The sequence below is a fragment of the Eumetopias jubatus genome, unplaced genomic scaffold (genome assembly GCF_037043125.1).
Source record: "Eumetopias jubatus isolate StellerSeaLion01/CBP00866 unplaced genomic scaffold, mEumJub1_p1.0 scaffold_4, whole genome shotgun sequence".
NCBI lineage: Eukaryota > Metazoa > Chordata > Mammalia > Carnivora > Otariidae > Eumetopias > Eumetopias jubatus.
The window spans coordinates 88971431-88988177 of NW_028274810.1; the positions used below are offsets into that span (position 1 = coordinate 88971431).

The 16747-nt window shown below is 41.0% G+C and overlaps 1 pseudogene; it reads right to left on the bottom strand.

Annotated features, from left to right (window-relative positions):
• Positions 1-7840: 7840 nt before the first annotated feature.
• On the bottom strand, positions 7841-16683 carry LOC148164556 (heat shock factor-binding protein 1 pseudogene; annotated as a pseudogene).
• Between the last annotated feature and the right edge of the window lie 64 nt (positions 16684-16747).

The window sequence follows — 16747 nt, forward strand, 5'->3', positions numbered from 1 at the left end:
CTGGGTGCTTTGAAAAACTGCTGATGTCAAGGTCACCCCATTGAACCAGAGTTCTGGGGGCAGGGCTAGATACTCACTTTTTTCCCCCAGCTGCGTAGGTGTTGCCAATGTGTGACCAGGGTTAGGAGTCTCCTGCTGAGGATGAGGGCCTGAGACCACAGAGAGAGAGAGCAACTTGCCCACAAGCTGTCATCTAGGCACGATGTCCCTGCTGCTACTCAGCGCCTCATTCCCCTCCGCGCTGGGAGGCCCCCCAGGGATGTCATGGCATCCGGCCCCTCCCCCCACCTTCCTGCTGACTGGGTGTGTGTCTCTCTTACCTGAGGGCTACAAAACGGTGTGACTCTTGTTCTCTGTGTTGACCAGGCTGTTGATCATTCCAAATTCAACCTTTGTTATGGGCTGAATTGTGTCCCCTCAAATTCATAGGTTGAAGTCCTAAACCCCAGTACCTCATGTAACTGTTTTTGGAGATAGGGCCTTTCAAGAGGTAATTAAAGTAAAATGAGGTCACAATGGGTGGGTCCTAATCTAATCTGATTGATGTCCTTATAAGAAGGGGAGATTAGGACACACACACACACAGAGAAGACCCTAGGAAGACGGCCATCCACAAGCCCAGGAGGGAGGCTCTCAGAAGAAACCAACCCTGATGTTGGGCTTCTAAACTTCAGAAGGGTGAGGAAATTTCTGTTGTTTAAGCCACCCAATGTGGTACTTCATTCTGACAGCCCTGGCAGACTAATACATCCTTGTCATTGTCACATCACAGGACCTCCAGTCCCGTTTGGCACTGGAAGGAGAAGACAACTTGATTTGATTCCCTTGTAGTCAGTGAACCTTATGCACCCTTCATGTTTCAAGACTAAGCTCAAATTCCCAGAGTACCCTTACCTGCCAAAGGACCTACCTTACTCTCCTGACAGATTGTGAGCTTCTCATGACCTGTTCATCTTTGTGTCCTCCATAGCACCAAGCATAATTACCTAAACCTAATAGATGGCCAGGGAACAGTCATGAATGACTTGATGAAACACAGCCTTTGACCATGGTTTCTTGGATCACCAGAGAAGGGCGAAGAATAAAAATTGAAATTTTAGGTCACGTTTAGGGGGCATGCGTTACATGCATAAGTTACTTTATTGTCTAGACAGTTCTATAAACTAGATACTAGTATTTACTGCATTTTACAGATAAAGAAACTGAGGCTTGGACGGGACATATCATTTGCCCAAGTTCACCCAGATAGTCTGGTCCCAGGGGTTTCAGGCATATCCACTATGGGTTAGCATTATGGTAGGGTTTGAACCAGAAAGAGGCTCTCTAGTCTGGAGATCCAGATGGCACTAGACTTTCGGGGACACATGCCCTTCATCTTCACAATTTCACTAACACTCATCACCTGACCATTTGGTTTCCCAAACCACAGACCATTCTTTGGCTCTGTCATCCTTCCCAACCTTATCTGGATTCCTCCCTTCCCACACCCACCACCCCAGCCTCGGGGACAACTTCTGCTCCTCAAACCTGCCCCGTACTCTCCCATGTCTGGGTCAGAGTTGGGCCATTCCTCCCAGAGAAATGCACCCTGCGCTCTCCTGCCCCTTCTCTCCATGAATGGCCTTCCGTCAAGATCCCACATCCTTCCCTGAAGCCCCATCTGATCCCCCCCAGTCAAAGTCATGTTCCCCTTCTTGGGGTGCCCTAGTCCTGGGTCTGCACCTGAACCATAGCCTTGATTTCACCTTACCCTACAGCAAGGCTATTTGCAGATCCATCTCTCCTGTTCTGTGAAGGCTCTGGCAGGGCCGAGGACTTTCTATTTCCCAGAGTACTCATGTTAAATAGATTTTTTAAATATGTTTGATTTGCCAAATGAACTCACTGGCCTCATAGTTCCCTCTGCCCTTCTTTCCAGCTGTGGGCAGGACAGGGAGAAGCAGCCAGAGGGATATAGGATTAGAACTCTCCATCTCTAGTTCTCCTTATCTCTCTGTCTCTTTGAGTGTCTACCTCATTCCCCCCTTACTGCAGACAGGCCTTCCCCTCAGAGGAGAGAACATGGTAGCCAACAGCTCAGGTGGAAGGACAGCTTCTTTCTAGAGTTCCATTCTAGAAGATTCTGATTGGCCAGCTTGGGTCACATGCCCATCCCCATGGTCAGGTGGGCAAGTTTTGTTACCTCAGATAAGAGAATTGGGAGAGGGGCAGACAAAAACACAGTGTACTTCAAGGTATTGATGAACTTTATAAAGCTCAAAAAGTGAAAGCATTTTACTAATTGGTGAATTGGTCAGATTTTAGCAAACTAGTAAATAAGCATTTTTTTTAAAAATTTGGTCTTCATTTTTCACCATCCAACTTTAAGGTGAGATATGAGGAGTAAATTTTAAGTGTGTCTTACAAATATACCCAAATCACTGGTGGCAATAGACGTTTCTGACACAGATCTTCCACATTTATCACAGAACTTTATGATCTTGATGCTGAGTGACAGATAACATCAGCATGAGAGTCTTCTTTGTCGCACTCAGAGACACATGGCATACAGTCAGAATCTGTAAAGAACATTATTTTATCACTCCCATAAATTTTTGATAAGGTAAGCTATTATGGTTTCCTGGTATTGCATTTATTTAAATACTTAAAGATCCAGAGAAGGAAATAATACCACAACTTAACTTTTCTTTAGATTTTCTGACTTCAGAAAATTTTACCCACATACTTTATCCTTCCATTCCTTTTTCTTAAATTTTTATTCACAAGACTGCAAAATCATCAGTATCAAATTCTAGAACTTTTTAATCACTTCTAAAAAAACCCCTGTACTCATATAAGTAGTCACTCCCCACTCTCTGCACCCTTACCCCCCAGCCTTTGACAACCACTGATCTACTTTCTTTTTTTTTTTTTTTTTTTTTTTTAGTTATTTATTCATGAGAGACAGAGGAGGAGAGAGAGAGAGAGAAGCAGAGGGAGAAGCAGGCTCCCAAGGAGCAGGGAGCCCGATGCGGGACTCGATCCCAGGACCCCGGGATCACGACCCGAGCCGAAGGCAGACGCCTAACCATCTGAGCCACTCAGGTGCCCGACCACTGATCTACTTTCTGTCTTACAGGCTTGCCTATTCCGTACATTTCTTACAAATGGAATCATACAACATGCGGCCTTTTGTGTCTGGCTTCTTACTTAGCATGTTCTCAAGGTTCATCCATGAATTCTTCATTCCTGTTTGTGGCTGAAAATACTCCATTGTATGAATATACCACATTTTGTTTATTCGTTCACAACTGATGGACGGGGGATGTTCCCACTTTTTGGTTATTATCTATAATGCTGCCATGAACATACTGTACAGGTGTTTGTGTGGGCATATGTTTTCTTTTCTTTTCTTTCTTTTTTTAAAGATTTTATTTATTTATTTGACAGAGGGAGACACAGCAAGAGCAGGAACACAAGCAGGGGGAGTGGGAGAGGGAGAAGCAGGCTTCCCGCTGAGCAGGGAGCCTGATGTGGGACTCGATCCCAGGACCCTGGGATCATGACCTGAGCCAAAGGCAGACGCTTAATGACTGAGCCACTCAGGCGCCCTGGGCGTATGTTTTCTTTTCTTTTTTTTTTTAAATTTTATTTATTGAATGAGAGATAGAAAGCACGAGAGGGGAGAGGGTCAGAGGGAGAAGCAGACTCCCCGCCGAGCGGGGAGCCCGATGCGGGACTCGATCCCGGGACTCCAGGATCATGACCTGAGCCGAAGGCAGTCGCTTAACCAACTGAGCCACCCAGGCGCCCTGGGCATATGTTTTCAATTCTCTTGGATACATATACCCAGGAGCAGAATTGTTAGGGCATGTGATAACTCTATTCGTAACTTTTTGAGAAACTGCCCCCAGTATTCTAAAGCAGCTACACCATTCTACATTCATACCAGGAGTTCACAAATGCTCATTATCTTTTTTATTTTAGCCATTTTAGTGGGTATGGAATATTATTATCTCATTGTGGTTGTGATTTACCTTTCCTTGAGGACTAATGATGGTGAGCGTCTTTTCATGCACTCATAGGCTATTTGTTTATCTTTTTTGGAGAAATGTCTATTCAGCTCTTTGATGGGTTGAATAATGTCCCCCCAAAATTCATGTCCACTTGGAACCTGTGTATGTGGCCTGTATGTGAAATAGGGTCTTTGCAGATGTAATTAGGGGGCACCCTGAATCCAGTCTGTGTCTTTCTAAGAAAAGGAAAATTTGCACGCAGACACACACACACACACACACACACAGAATGCTACACAGAGAGATTGCAACAATGTCCTACAAGGCAAGGAGTGCCAAGGATTGCCAGCAACCACCAGAAGCTGGGAGAGGGGCATGGAACAGGTCTCCCTCGGAGCCCCTAGTAGGAACAAACCCTGCTGACACCTTGATTTCAGACTTCTGGCCTGTAGAAGTGTGAAAGAATACATTTCTATCGTTTTAAGCCACCTAGTTTGTGGTAATTTGTTCTGTCCACTCTAGGAAGCTATCACCAGCTCCTTTGCCCATTTTTAAATTGGATTATTTGTCTTGTTACAACTTCAATTTAAGAGTCAGAGCATAATGCATGTGACTTAATTCCTTCATTACAGTTATGTTTTTTAACAAGAGTCTGATTTCTATCACTAACTTCAAAAGCAAATTTTTGTATTTTGGCTTTAAAAGGACTGCATATATGCATTTTTCTTTATGTCTAATCACCCCCCCCACTTGTTCTCCTATTCTTGGAATGATTTTATATGTTTATTTTTCCTTGCACTGACTTTAAACACATATTCTTATCTTTGTTAGGAAAAGTCACACAACTTGTAAGGAAACATAAGGAAGAAGAGAGAGGATGCATGTGGCCAAGTGTCTTTGAGTAAATGCTTTACTCTGTTCTTGGCGCTCATCTGTTCATTCATTTATACAACAAGCATCTATTGTGTGTCTTCTCAATAGATGACAAAGGCATCCACTCTGCCCTTGAGCATGTATTTTGTGGGGGAAACCTGACCTATAAATAGATATTTTACCATCACTCACAGAATTAGTTATTTCTATAGATTGAGTATTTGTGATCCCTCCATCCCAATTCATCTGTTGAAATCCTACTGACCAACATGATGGTATTAGGAGGTGGGGTCTTTGAGGTGATTAGGTCATGAGAGTAAGGGCCTCAAGAATTGGATTAGTGTCTTTATAGAAGAGGCCCCGTGGAGCTATCTAGTCCCTTCCACTGGTGAGCCGATAGCAGAAGGCTGGCCGACCGTCATGAACTAGGAAGCTAGTCCTCACCAGAAACCAGTTGTGCTGGGACCTTGATCTTGGACTTCCAGCCTCCAGAACCATGAGAAATCAATGTCTGCTGTCGATAAGCACCCAGTCTATAGTATTTTGTTAAAACACCCTAAACAGAATAAAACAATTACTTTCCCCTTCCTAGGTTCCTTTACTAAAACTAACGCATCAAATTCAGCACTAAGCTTTAAAGTCGGTAGGTCATGAGGTTATTATCTGAACAGCCTTTGAAAAAAATAACAGACTTTAATTTTTGGAGTAGTTTTAGGTTTACAGAAAAATGAGTAGAAAGTATAGTTTCCATATATCCCCTTACCACTTCCTGCTTCCCCTATAAATGCTTTTAAAAAATCTTATTACCTACTTGTCCATTCTAAAAAACAGATATAAAATATAAACCAAAAGAAGATAAAGATTATCCATAATTCCCTTAGACAGAACAGAACTATTAAAAATATTTCAGTGTGGGTGGGGCACCTGGGTGGTGCAGTCAGTTAGGCATCCGACTCTTGGTTTTGGCTCAGGTGGTGATCTCAGGGTCATGAGATCGAGCCCCGTGTGGGGCTCCATGCTCAGGGCAGAGTCGGCTTGAGATTCTTTCCCTCCGCCCCTCCCCTCCACGTGCTCACTCGCTCACTCTCCCTCTAAAAATAAATAAATCAATCTAAAAAAAAATATTTCAACGTATAGCCCTCCAATCTTTCCTGTGTGTGCAAACATGGCTTGTTTTTTTAAATAAATGAAATACTGTGATACATATGTTATCATCTAAAGCTAGCTTTACTGTACTTCTCATGTTTTTCTCTTTATTATTGGAATCCTAATCGCTTCAAAAAATTTTTTTGTAAAGGTTTGCCATCCTGTAGAAGGGCCTGAGCTATAAGCAAACCAGAATTATCTTAAGTTACCCACAACCAGGACTAAAGTACAAATGTCTTTTTTTGCTGGATAAGAATGTCCTCGACACCCTGTGGTTCTTTTCAGCTTTAGTATCAGCCTGCCTCCATCAGCGGGTATTTCCTAGGTGGCTGACTCTCCGGAGCAACCAGGAAAATGCAGGGATTTATGGAATCTAAACAGGATGAAGGACAATCTCCCCAATTTGAGTCTTGTTTCAGGGAAAGCAAGATATTTCATCATTACATATTTCCTGATTATATTTTGGCTATAAAACAAAACCAAACCAAAAAGGAGTCAAGAAGTAAAAGATACAAACCAATCAACTAAAAGAATTTTCACTGGAGGCTGACTCTACAGATGTGGCTTTCCTAGCACCAGCTGAGGACAGGACCTGCCTCACAGGTTAACTGTTCAGAAAAAATGACCCATGTCAATTATTTCTCAAAAAACTGGGGGAAAAAATTACAAAAAAAAAAAAAGAATAAATGACACAAGAAGTAAGGAAGCACTTGGCAAGCGTGGCTGGTCAGCGTTAAGATGCCCAAACTTGGCTCAACCCCCCCCCCCCCCCCCCCGCGTCCCAACCTTTCACCATAATGGAGTCAATGAGCCCCGTGAGCTATATAAATGCCACAGAAGCAGAGAATATGACTTGAACCACGCAGGCTGCCACAGGCAGGGTTCCCTCTGCTCTGTGATGAATTCAGTTCACCTTGTAGAGAGGGATAGGATAAGATGCTCACCCACACAATCCTCTAACCCGCCCATTCTGGGAGCAGTCTCCAACTACAGTTCTGTGACCTTCAACACACTTGGGTGACCGGGTTATTTCCACCTAATCCTCTGGGTGCCTGATAAGTAAATCCCAGAACAAAAAGCAGCCAAGTCTTTGACATTGGGAGAAGGTGGAACAGCTAAATCAACGCCCAGGGGCTGCTCCTCGTTTGCAAAGGAGAAGAAATCTCCGTTCCAGACTTTCCAACAGTTGCCAGAAATTTCTAATGAATAGTCTGGGAAGTGACCAAAGGTATCAAGGAAGTAAGTAATAGCAAATGAGTAAATTTGCCCCTAAAATGCCTTTTATTCACAGGATTCACTCAGGCAACTTCCAAGAAATCATTTTTGGTCTGATTACCTCCTTTGGGGCCAAGAGGCCTGGTAAAATCTTCTAGGACAAAGGATTGTATAATTTCCCATTAAAGATCTCAATTATTTGAAAACACATTAAAGGAAGATAGCACCAGGCCAAGAATGAACTTGATTACTTCTTTGAAGCAAAAGAAAACGGTGAATCTAGAGTCGAACCACATGCAATGCTTATTAATTTGTAGCTCAGAGAAGAGTGAGTGATACGTGTATTTCTCCCTTCCACGTGGGAGTACATTTAATAAAGAATCTATATAACTTAGTTGGAGAAAGCACTTATATATACACATCTAGCAACAGAACAGGTGGCACCTAGTATTTTTCTGAAATATTTATCCGAAAAGGCATAAACATCTCCAATAAAATCTGGATTTCACCTAAATAAATCACAGCAAAATATTTTCTTCTAGAGCAATAAGAGAGAGAAATAACACACAATTTAAAACTAAACTTAATGTAGAATCAGGGGAGGAAAGAGAATGAGACAGTGATAGTTTTTTTTTTTTAAATGTGACAATTTTATTAAGGAACCGCGAAAGTTTTAGTGTTTAATATTTAACAGCATGACTGACCGAGGTCCAAGATGTGGAGTTACCATGTTCAAGAAACTGGTGGGGAGAATCACTCTACAGACTAACTATATAGTACGTGGTGAGAAGAACACACATTTTAAGGTAGAAAACCCGTCTACACACAGCAGTTGCTTCAGAAAGCCATTCGGTCTTCTCTTGGCTTGTAAAAATGGTGTTCTGGACTTCAGGGGGAATTAGCCACCTGCTTCAACTCTTTGGTGTGGCAGGGATCTTGTTTTCACCCTCCAGCTCTATGTCATGAGGTCAGCAATGTTTTTCTCCAGGTCGTCAATGCGACTGCTCATGTCATCAATTCTTCCAATGATCTGGTCGGACGTGGTCTGAAATTTATCTTGCATCTGTTGCAGGAGTGTCTGCACCACTGAGGCGAGATCCTGCACGGTCTTGGGGTCAGTCTCGGCCATCTCTCTGGTTCTCAGCTTGGCTGGTATTGATAGTTTTTTAATAACTTTAGAAAGGTTATATAAAGTCTAATAGTAAATCAGACTTCTCAGTTCACAGCACACCATCATCACTGATCCATATAAGATGCCTCTTATGTATGTATATATGTGTGCAATGTATATCTTTTGATTTGTATATTCTTGCACAATGCACTACTATGTGTTTTATGTAATGCAAGTGTTACACACATCTCACTGATTACTTTTGTCACCTAGGGTCTATTTTTAAGATCCATCCATGTAGCTGGGTATATGGCTACTCTGTTGTATAGTTCTCCATACTGTCAGTTTCCCAGGAGGGGACACCAGCTTGCTTCCTTAAATAATGGTGCAATAAACATTCTCAGCATGTCTCCTGATGGACCTGTCTGAGAATACCTTTGGGATATCCTTGGGATAGATACATACACACTCCAGGAGCAGAGCTGCTGAGTCAGAGATTTCGTTCTTACTGATATGATTAAGTACTGCCAGATAGTAACTAAACCAGTCTACATGCCCACCTGTGTTACATCAGGTGTCCTATATCCCCACCTTTTGGCTATACTGGGCATTATTTACTTTTCACATTGTTGAGAGTCTAATAGGTGTAAAGTGGCATCTTGTTGCATTAATTACACTAATCGGATTACTGGGTTTGAATGTCTCTCGCAGGCTAACTTTACTTTTCTGTCAATTGCTGTTCATATCCTTAAACCCATTTTCCTACTGGGCTGCTTCTCCTTTGGATTTGCCAAATCACCTCGTATATTATAGTTTTTTTTTTAAATTTTTAAAAGATTTTAAAATTTTTATTTATTGAGGGAACCCAAGCAGGGGGAGAGGGAGAGGAAGAAGCAGGCTTCCTGCGGAGCAGGGAGCCCAATGGCGGCTCGATCCCAGGACCCTGGGATGGTGACCTGAGCCAAAGGCAGACGTTTAACGACTGAGCCCTCCAGGCGCCCCATATTATAGTTTTTTTTCCATATTAAGATTGCAAAATATCTTCTCCCTGTTGTCAACATTGTCCATGGCAGTCTTTATTGACTCTAAATTGTTCATTTTGATGTAATCAAATTATTACCATATAGCCTATGCTTTTTAAAGTTTTATCATCTTTCCCTTCCTCTAGGTCACAAAGGTATTCTCCTACAAACCATTCTATTAACTCTATAGTTTTACATTTCATATTCCAGTCTTTAACCCGTCTTGGAGTCCATCTCTGTATGCAGTGTTTGATGGGGAACCAAGGTTCATTGACTTACATATACTAAGCCCATTTTCCCAACACCATCGGCTAGACAGTGTAGGCTTTCTCTATTTATTTATGATGGCTCTTTGTTGTACATTAACTTTCTCGTGTTGACACAGGGGTCTCTACTCTTCTTAAAAATTTTGATTTTTCTTGCATTAAACTCATGTAAGTTTGTAGGTTGTCTTAGTATTTGGCAGGACAAGTCCTCCATCTTTTTTCTTTTTAAGGTTTCTTAACTACTTATTTCTTTATTCTTCCATCCAAGTTTTAGAATAAGTTTAATGTGTATTATAAAAATATAGTTATATTTGCATTGGAATATTGACAGATTCCAATGCATTTATAATTTGGAAAAACTTTGACATTCCTAAAATATGAAGTTATCCCATTTAAAAGTGTGTACTTAAATTATCCAAGTCCTTATTAGAGTTTGAAAGTTTGTTTATGCTGATGTTTTGTTGCAATTATGAGTGTTAGCTTATTGCTTCTTGTATTTTGGTCATTGATGGTATAAGGAAATGCTACCGATTTTTCTAAGTTATTCTTGTGTTTGGCAACTTTGCTGAGCTTTTATAGATTCTAATAGTTTTATCAACTTGGTTTTCCCATTCATTAAATCAGGAAGGCTCCTTCTGATGCCCAATCTTATAGTTCTCTTGCTTAGAGAAATAAAGAAATTTTAATTCATAGACCTATCCTTTAATCAGGCCCCAAGATTTTAGTAGAATGTTTGTCTAAATTCCTCGAGGAGCTGTACAATAAAATGCTTCTGGACAAAAGGGTTCCATAGCTAATTAGATTTGATAAACACAGTATATCCTTTTGGAGACGCAGAATGCACAAATTAAAAAGGTCTTAGGAGCACTGCAATACAGAAACTGTTCAACTTTTCCAAACAGTTTGACCACAAGCTTTTCCCAGATAACCTATCAAAATACCTACTCTACAAATTATTTATATTTACACCTTCTATGTCTCCGAAGACTGGGGAAAGTTTGGCAGGATTTGAGATGTTGCCCATGTGTACGAGAATTTTAATCCTTTCTCCTTCTAGATTCGAACCATATTGTGATGTGTTCAGAGAAGGCAGAGGGAATTTCTGCTCAGTCCTGCTATCCAGTTCAACATGTGTCTCGGTGATAATTGGCCTCTGACACCTACACTGTTTAATTCAATATTTAAGTCAGCCTATTTTAATGAGGCAAATTACTTAAACCTTTATTCTTGTATTTTCTATTCTTCATTTAAAAAATCACTTTATCCTCTGGTTATGTGCAGTGGTTCTACAATTTGCTGTTTCAGCCCAGGAATCCTCAGCTCAAGTGCAATCTCATGCCAAGACCATTCTGCGCCAGGAATACAACTGGGCTTGAAGCGGCGTGCAAGGCCCCAGTGACTGGGAGCCCAGCTCCCCCTGGAGGCAGCACCCAGGAACACATCTTGGAAAAGCATCTGTTAAAGGAGAAATGTCCCCAATTGCTCTGCTTTAGCGTTACTGAAACGAACATTAACACTGACAATTCTAAGAACCTTTGAATCCTAATACTTCTCTCCTGAAAAATTAATGATTTCAGTTTAACAGAGTAGTGGAGCAGGGTCCACCTGGGATGGAGGCCAGAAACTATGTTTCTAGTCCCTGGTTAGCTACCATCCAGATGTGTGAATTTGGCAATGCTTCCTGGACCATTTACTTGTAAAGGCGCGTGTGGGGATGTGGCGGGTGCTTGGAACTGTGCTGCTGAGCTCTCACAGGGGCTGGCGGTTGGAGGATAGATACCCTTTGGGTCCCCACTTCTCCCTTACCCCCTTCAAAGAGAACAGCTGCTTACCCTCTTGTTGGTAAAGTACATTAAACTTTATGTAAGATTTCACTGAACAAAGAATAGAGTTCCATGGCTTAATAATAAGTATATATTAAAAAAAATCACTACACTAGATAAACTTTACAGTCATTTTTAGCTTTGATATTTGGATTTGGAGATTTGTTTTAAACCATGAGAGCACATAAGCCTTTACCTGGAATGCATCATTTTTAACTGAGGATAAACCAGGGTAGAAACTTTTCTTGATAAAGAACTCAAACCACTGTGGCTATTTCCAGAGTTGGCAGTGAGTGAGTCACCACCTCTAGCTCTGACGCAGGTCCGTATTAACTCTCAACTGGAATCTAGTTAAAGGAACAAACATCGCAGTTCACTTTTCTGTCTTTTTTATGCTATTACCTAAATGTAAATGATATTTATCGAAAATACTACAGAGAACTCAATTCAACGGATTGATTTTTTAAAAACCCCTAATTTTATTTTTATTAGCTTTAAAAACAAAACTTGTTACAAGTAATCACAAGGATTCCAAAAAACATTACCTTCTGCTTTTGTCACTTTGAGAGAACAGGGAGCATTTAAATGTCCTAAAAATACAGGAGAGCCAAAGTTGACAAATAACGAACTACTACAAACCTTGGATTGTCACATCAGGCGCACTAAAATACAGAATACATATATATATATATATAAATTACTGACCAGGTTTTCAAAGTACAATGAATATTCACTACAATTTATAGTACCAGAAAAGTAATGTTCCCCAGAATATAACACAAGATCGCAAACATGTTCAGATAAAATTATAAATTCACCTCCTGGAGTTCAATGAAGAGAGAAGTGAAATGAGTGAAAAATTTTTCTTCAAGTTGGAGGACATGCACGATACAGCAGAAACGTGGACGGCGCCCTTCTGGGGCCCCCACCTCGGGGGAGAAGGAGCAGGAGGGGGATGGTAGCAACAGCATTAGCCACCTTGACTCTCCTCAGTCCCTAGTACGGGTTAGGAAGACTGGGCACTACAGAGAAAACAGGACGGGAAAAACACGTATTCTCTGCATAGATAGAGATCTTCCATATGACGAGAATGAACATTCAGTCAAAGCTATGCAGGAACTCCCAGGAGTCTGCGGGACATGGTTTTGCTTCAAAAGGAAACACAGTTCACAAGACAGACCACGCATGCCTAGTTTAGTAACAGGTCCTTACGCTTTTACTTAAATGGATGGAGACACTTTGACTCAGCCCCACATCAGTTCTTCTTAACCTTGGCTGGAAACGTCTATTTTGAAAATGACCATTTTTACAATCTTTTTGGCCAGTAAAACCTAGCAGTTATTACAATCTTCTGTTGCTTTGTTGCTTGTGTATTTGGTATTAATAACAACACCCTTCAAGTTACTAACATTTTCCCCTGATTCCTGGGTAGAGACAACAATGGCATCTGGCAGACCCATACCCCAAGGGGAGGTTATAAAATAAATGAGTATTTACTAAGTTGTTGAACAGGGTTCATAAACCTTATTCTTCACGTTTACTTAACTTTTTAAAAAGTGAGCTTCTTTAACAATGGACTTCCCTCCCCGGCTAGGAGGCAACTAATTCCCTCATCCCATTATTCTGTCACATTTATAAATAATTTGTTTTTGTACAGGAGGATGTAAATGCAAGTGTGTAGAAAAGGAGCACAGTGAGTGGCCAAAGGAAGGCTGACCAAAGTCTAGGCCTCCAGAGCAAAGACAGCTACCCACAGACAGGGAACTCTGATGCACCAAAGAATCTCATACATTTTCCACTGCTTAATTATGTCTGAGATCTTCCCCTTTAAGAATAAAGCTATGGTCTGTAAAAGAGTCTATATAAGTCAGTCTTCAGTCTTTACCAGAGCTCCATTTTAGAAGCACTGAGTGACGGTGCCGTTCCACTGCAAGCTATTTCCAAATCCTGGGAGCGCTCATGCTGCTTCATTAGAGTCACATCTCAAGTATGACTATTTGTAATTTAATCTCATTACTACTAAAACCTATGAAGGCCCACATAAAATGTCAACATGACTGCTGGCTACCAAAATAACATTATTTAAGTAGATTCCAATCCCAACAGTAAAATGCTAACAAAAACATAAAACATGGAACATCGATTTCATTCATGAGACTGAGTCACTGCCTTCACCAGATGTCTCTAATTCACTGTATCCCTTCAGGGGAGATAGAATTCTTTTCCCCTTTTTTGTCTGTCTATAAAGGAGAAAATGCCCAGCGCGGGAGTTGGGAATGCCAATCTAGTCCCCGTGGCCTCCGTAATAAGACGTGTCAGCTCTGTTTTCTCATCTGTGTCACACGAGGAGTAGACTACGTCATCCCCAAAGTCGCCTTCGGCACTATGACTGGGATTCTAAGGAAATCTAAGGTCTTCGCTTTCTATCACAACGTTCTGAAGAGATAGAGTGGCTGTGAGTGGGAAACAAAAGGCCCGTATTCTAGAAGAAGGATGGTTGATCCTGCCCTGTCTCTTGGCAGCTCTGATTCGAACACACCAAGTTCCATTTAAACCTTTATGGTGAACATAAAACTTCCTGGGCTCTCCATTCTGTGGCTAGGTTTAGTGTATAAAGTATGAAGAAGCAAAATGTAAGAAGATGAGTTTGCTCTCCTCCTGATGTTCAGCTCCCTAAGGCAAGGGAACTGTTTTTACTGATTCTGTCTCTTAGCACCTTCAACGAGTTGATGCTCACACGAGCGCACTTTTTAAATGGGTTTATTTCCAGTTTTGTCAGGCGGGTATGTCGAAAGAGCTTAGAACACAGGAGCCAAAGCACCACTGCACTGCAGGGTCTGTTGACTATCCTTATTATAAAGTGTTAGGATTTTCTTATGCTTCACAAATGCTTTTTTCCTAACACAAAGCATCATCTTCTTTCCTCACAATGCTCTAATGAATTTGATTCCTGAGATGAAGTTACGATTTCCAAAGAGAGCAAGGCTACTACACTATCAGAGTTAAATCTAAGTTAAATAACTCCATTTCCAAAAAGAAAATGTAGCTAAACTTATTAAAAGGAACTTTAAAAAAGTACACGAGACTCATCTCTTACAAGATGGTTACGTGAGCTGGATATAAAATTGCCAAGGACAGAGACCCTAATACTTGTTGAGATCCTGGTTGATTTCACCATATTCAAAAGTTAATGGGCATTTAGTACTTTTTCTTTTAGAGTTCACCTTATGGAAAGAATGAAAATATTAATGTTCTCCATTCAGAAAACTTTAATATGTGTATATATTAAATAATATATATTTTGTATTTAATATATATTTATTTTGGTTTAAGTTTTTCTTCAACTTATTCAATACTCTCAAAAAAATAAATACAGAGAAAAGAAATACTTGCACTGCTTGACTTTAAAAACAGGTTATGTAAGTTAGGAATAGACTATTCTTTAATTGGAAGAAAGACCATGAAAGCCAAGCCAAATAACAAAACATTATGGATTTTGATCACTTAGAAAATTAGCTAATAAATATTACCTAAAAGGAAATTTTAAAATTCTCAACTGTTGAAAATACATACATTTCCTGACTTACAAGGTCCATTCTGCAAATGATGAGTTACTGCAACCAGATAAGATCAAACACTGGCAAAATGGTGAATTTGGAGTGCAAAGTAAATTTATGAAGTGGCTGTCGTTAAATTGCCAAATGATGATCTGAATTTAATAAACTGCTTATGGAATCACAAATTTCAACTGAATTTATATTGAGAATGAGCCGGGGTAGACATATATAAATAGGACAGCTTATTATCTCAGAGTATTTGAGGGCAAGAAAAAATATAAAACTTTTTGGCAATATGGTTTAAGTCCTCAGAAATAAAACCTACCATAATAAGAACCTCTAAACCACAAAACATGCTACCAAAAATGTACGGACACCACGGCGTGAATTTCTGTATTCTTCCTTCTGGGTAGTGGCGGCCACATTGGTTTATCAGTCCAAACTCCTGTGTGCAGCCCCTTCGCACACATACCAGGGAGCTCCAGACACGTGACATACAGAGAAGACAGGCAAGTGACCAAAGCAAAGTTTTCTTCGTTATGAGACTTTTCTATAAAGGGACTGCCAGGTCTGAGCAGACCACAGAAAGGTAAAAAGACGCTTGTTTCTGCTTTAGGAGCTTCAACTATCCACTCCTGAAATACCAGTAAGAAACAGTTCTGTTTTAGGGGAAAACGCCAACTGTCAGCCAGGGTAAAATATTGCACCAAAAACAAAGCCTGATGAACAGAATGATCTTGATGTCCCCCATCTTTCCCTGATTCATAGAAAAAGAATATGTGTGCCTTTTCTTTCAGAGCAAACTGGAAAATGTTTATAAAGAGACAATTAAAAAAAATGGTCTTCTGAAAATCTTATCATTACCTTTTCTAATTTGCAGTCTCTGAATGACACACACATGTATAACATTAAAAAACTCAACCGGTGGCTGAGGACAGTTGGGGATGCCACGGGCTTAGCACACGGTCACAGACAGCAGACCGCCATGGCCCCCTGAGGTCATAATCAGTCAAACTTATGGGCGGCACGTCCCGCTTCCAAAGTAGTTCTCTGGGAGGGACGACGCATCAGGGACAGTGGTCTGTACGGCACTTTCCTCTCAAGCAAGAGTAACAGGGAAGAGAGTAACATGTACACGGATTTGTGTCACTTGAGTCCAATGGTCAAAGTGAATTTGGCTTTTCCTCCCCAAAGCTAAAGAAAAAACGACTGGAGAAAAATGATTCTCTATGAATTATTCTAGATTTCAGATCTCTTCTTGTGCAAAAAATTTCATGTATGTGGAATAACCACCTTTGATCAATAGATTAGCTGGAAGCTATTATACCATTACCAAATACCCACATGAGATTATTAAAATTGTGAGACTATTTTTGAGTTCATAGAAATGGTACTGCACCCGGGGGACTACAGCTTTAGTTTTGGGGGGCCATGCTACATGGAATCAGGGAAATGAACAGTGCTGGAGGGAGCCAGGAATCAAATCTCCTAATTTGCTACTGCTTAAAAATGGTCAAGAGTTACAATATGTTGGGGGCTGATCCTTTCATTTAAAGTGCTGTTCAGAATAGCTGTTAAAATTTTGAACAGGTAAAATCAGCTGCTACTCTCTACCTCCATGTCCTCAGTGCGGGTGTGGTGGCAACACACAGCCTCATCCACACACATCCCCAGCCCCCCCTCCACGCCCCCAGCCTCACCCCCCCCACATGCCCCCAGCCTCACCCCCCCACACACGC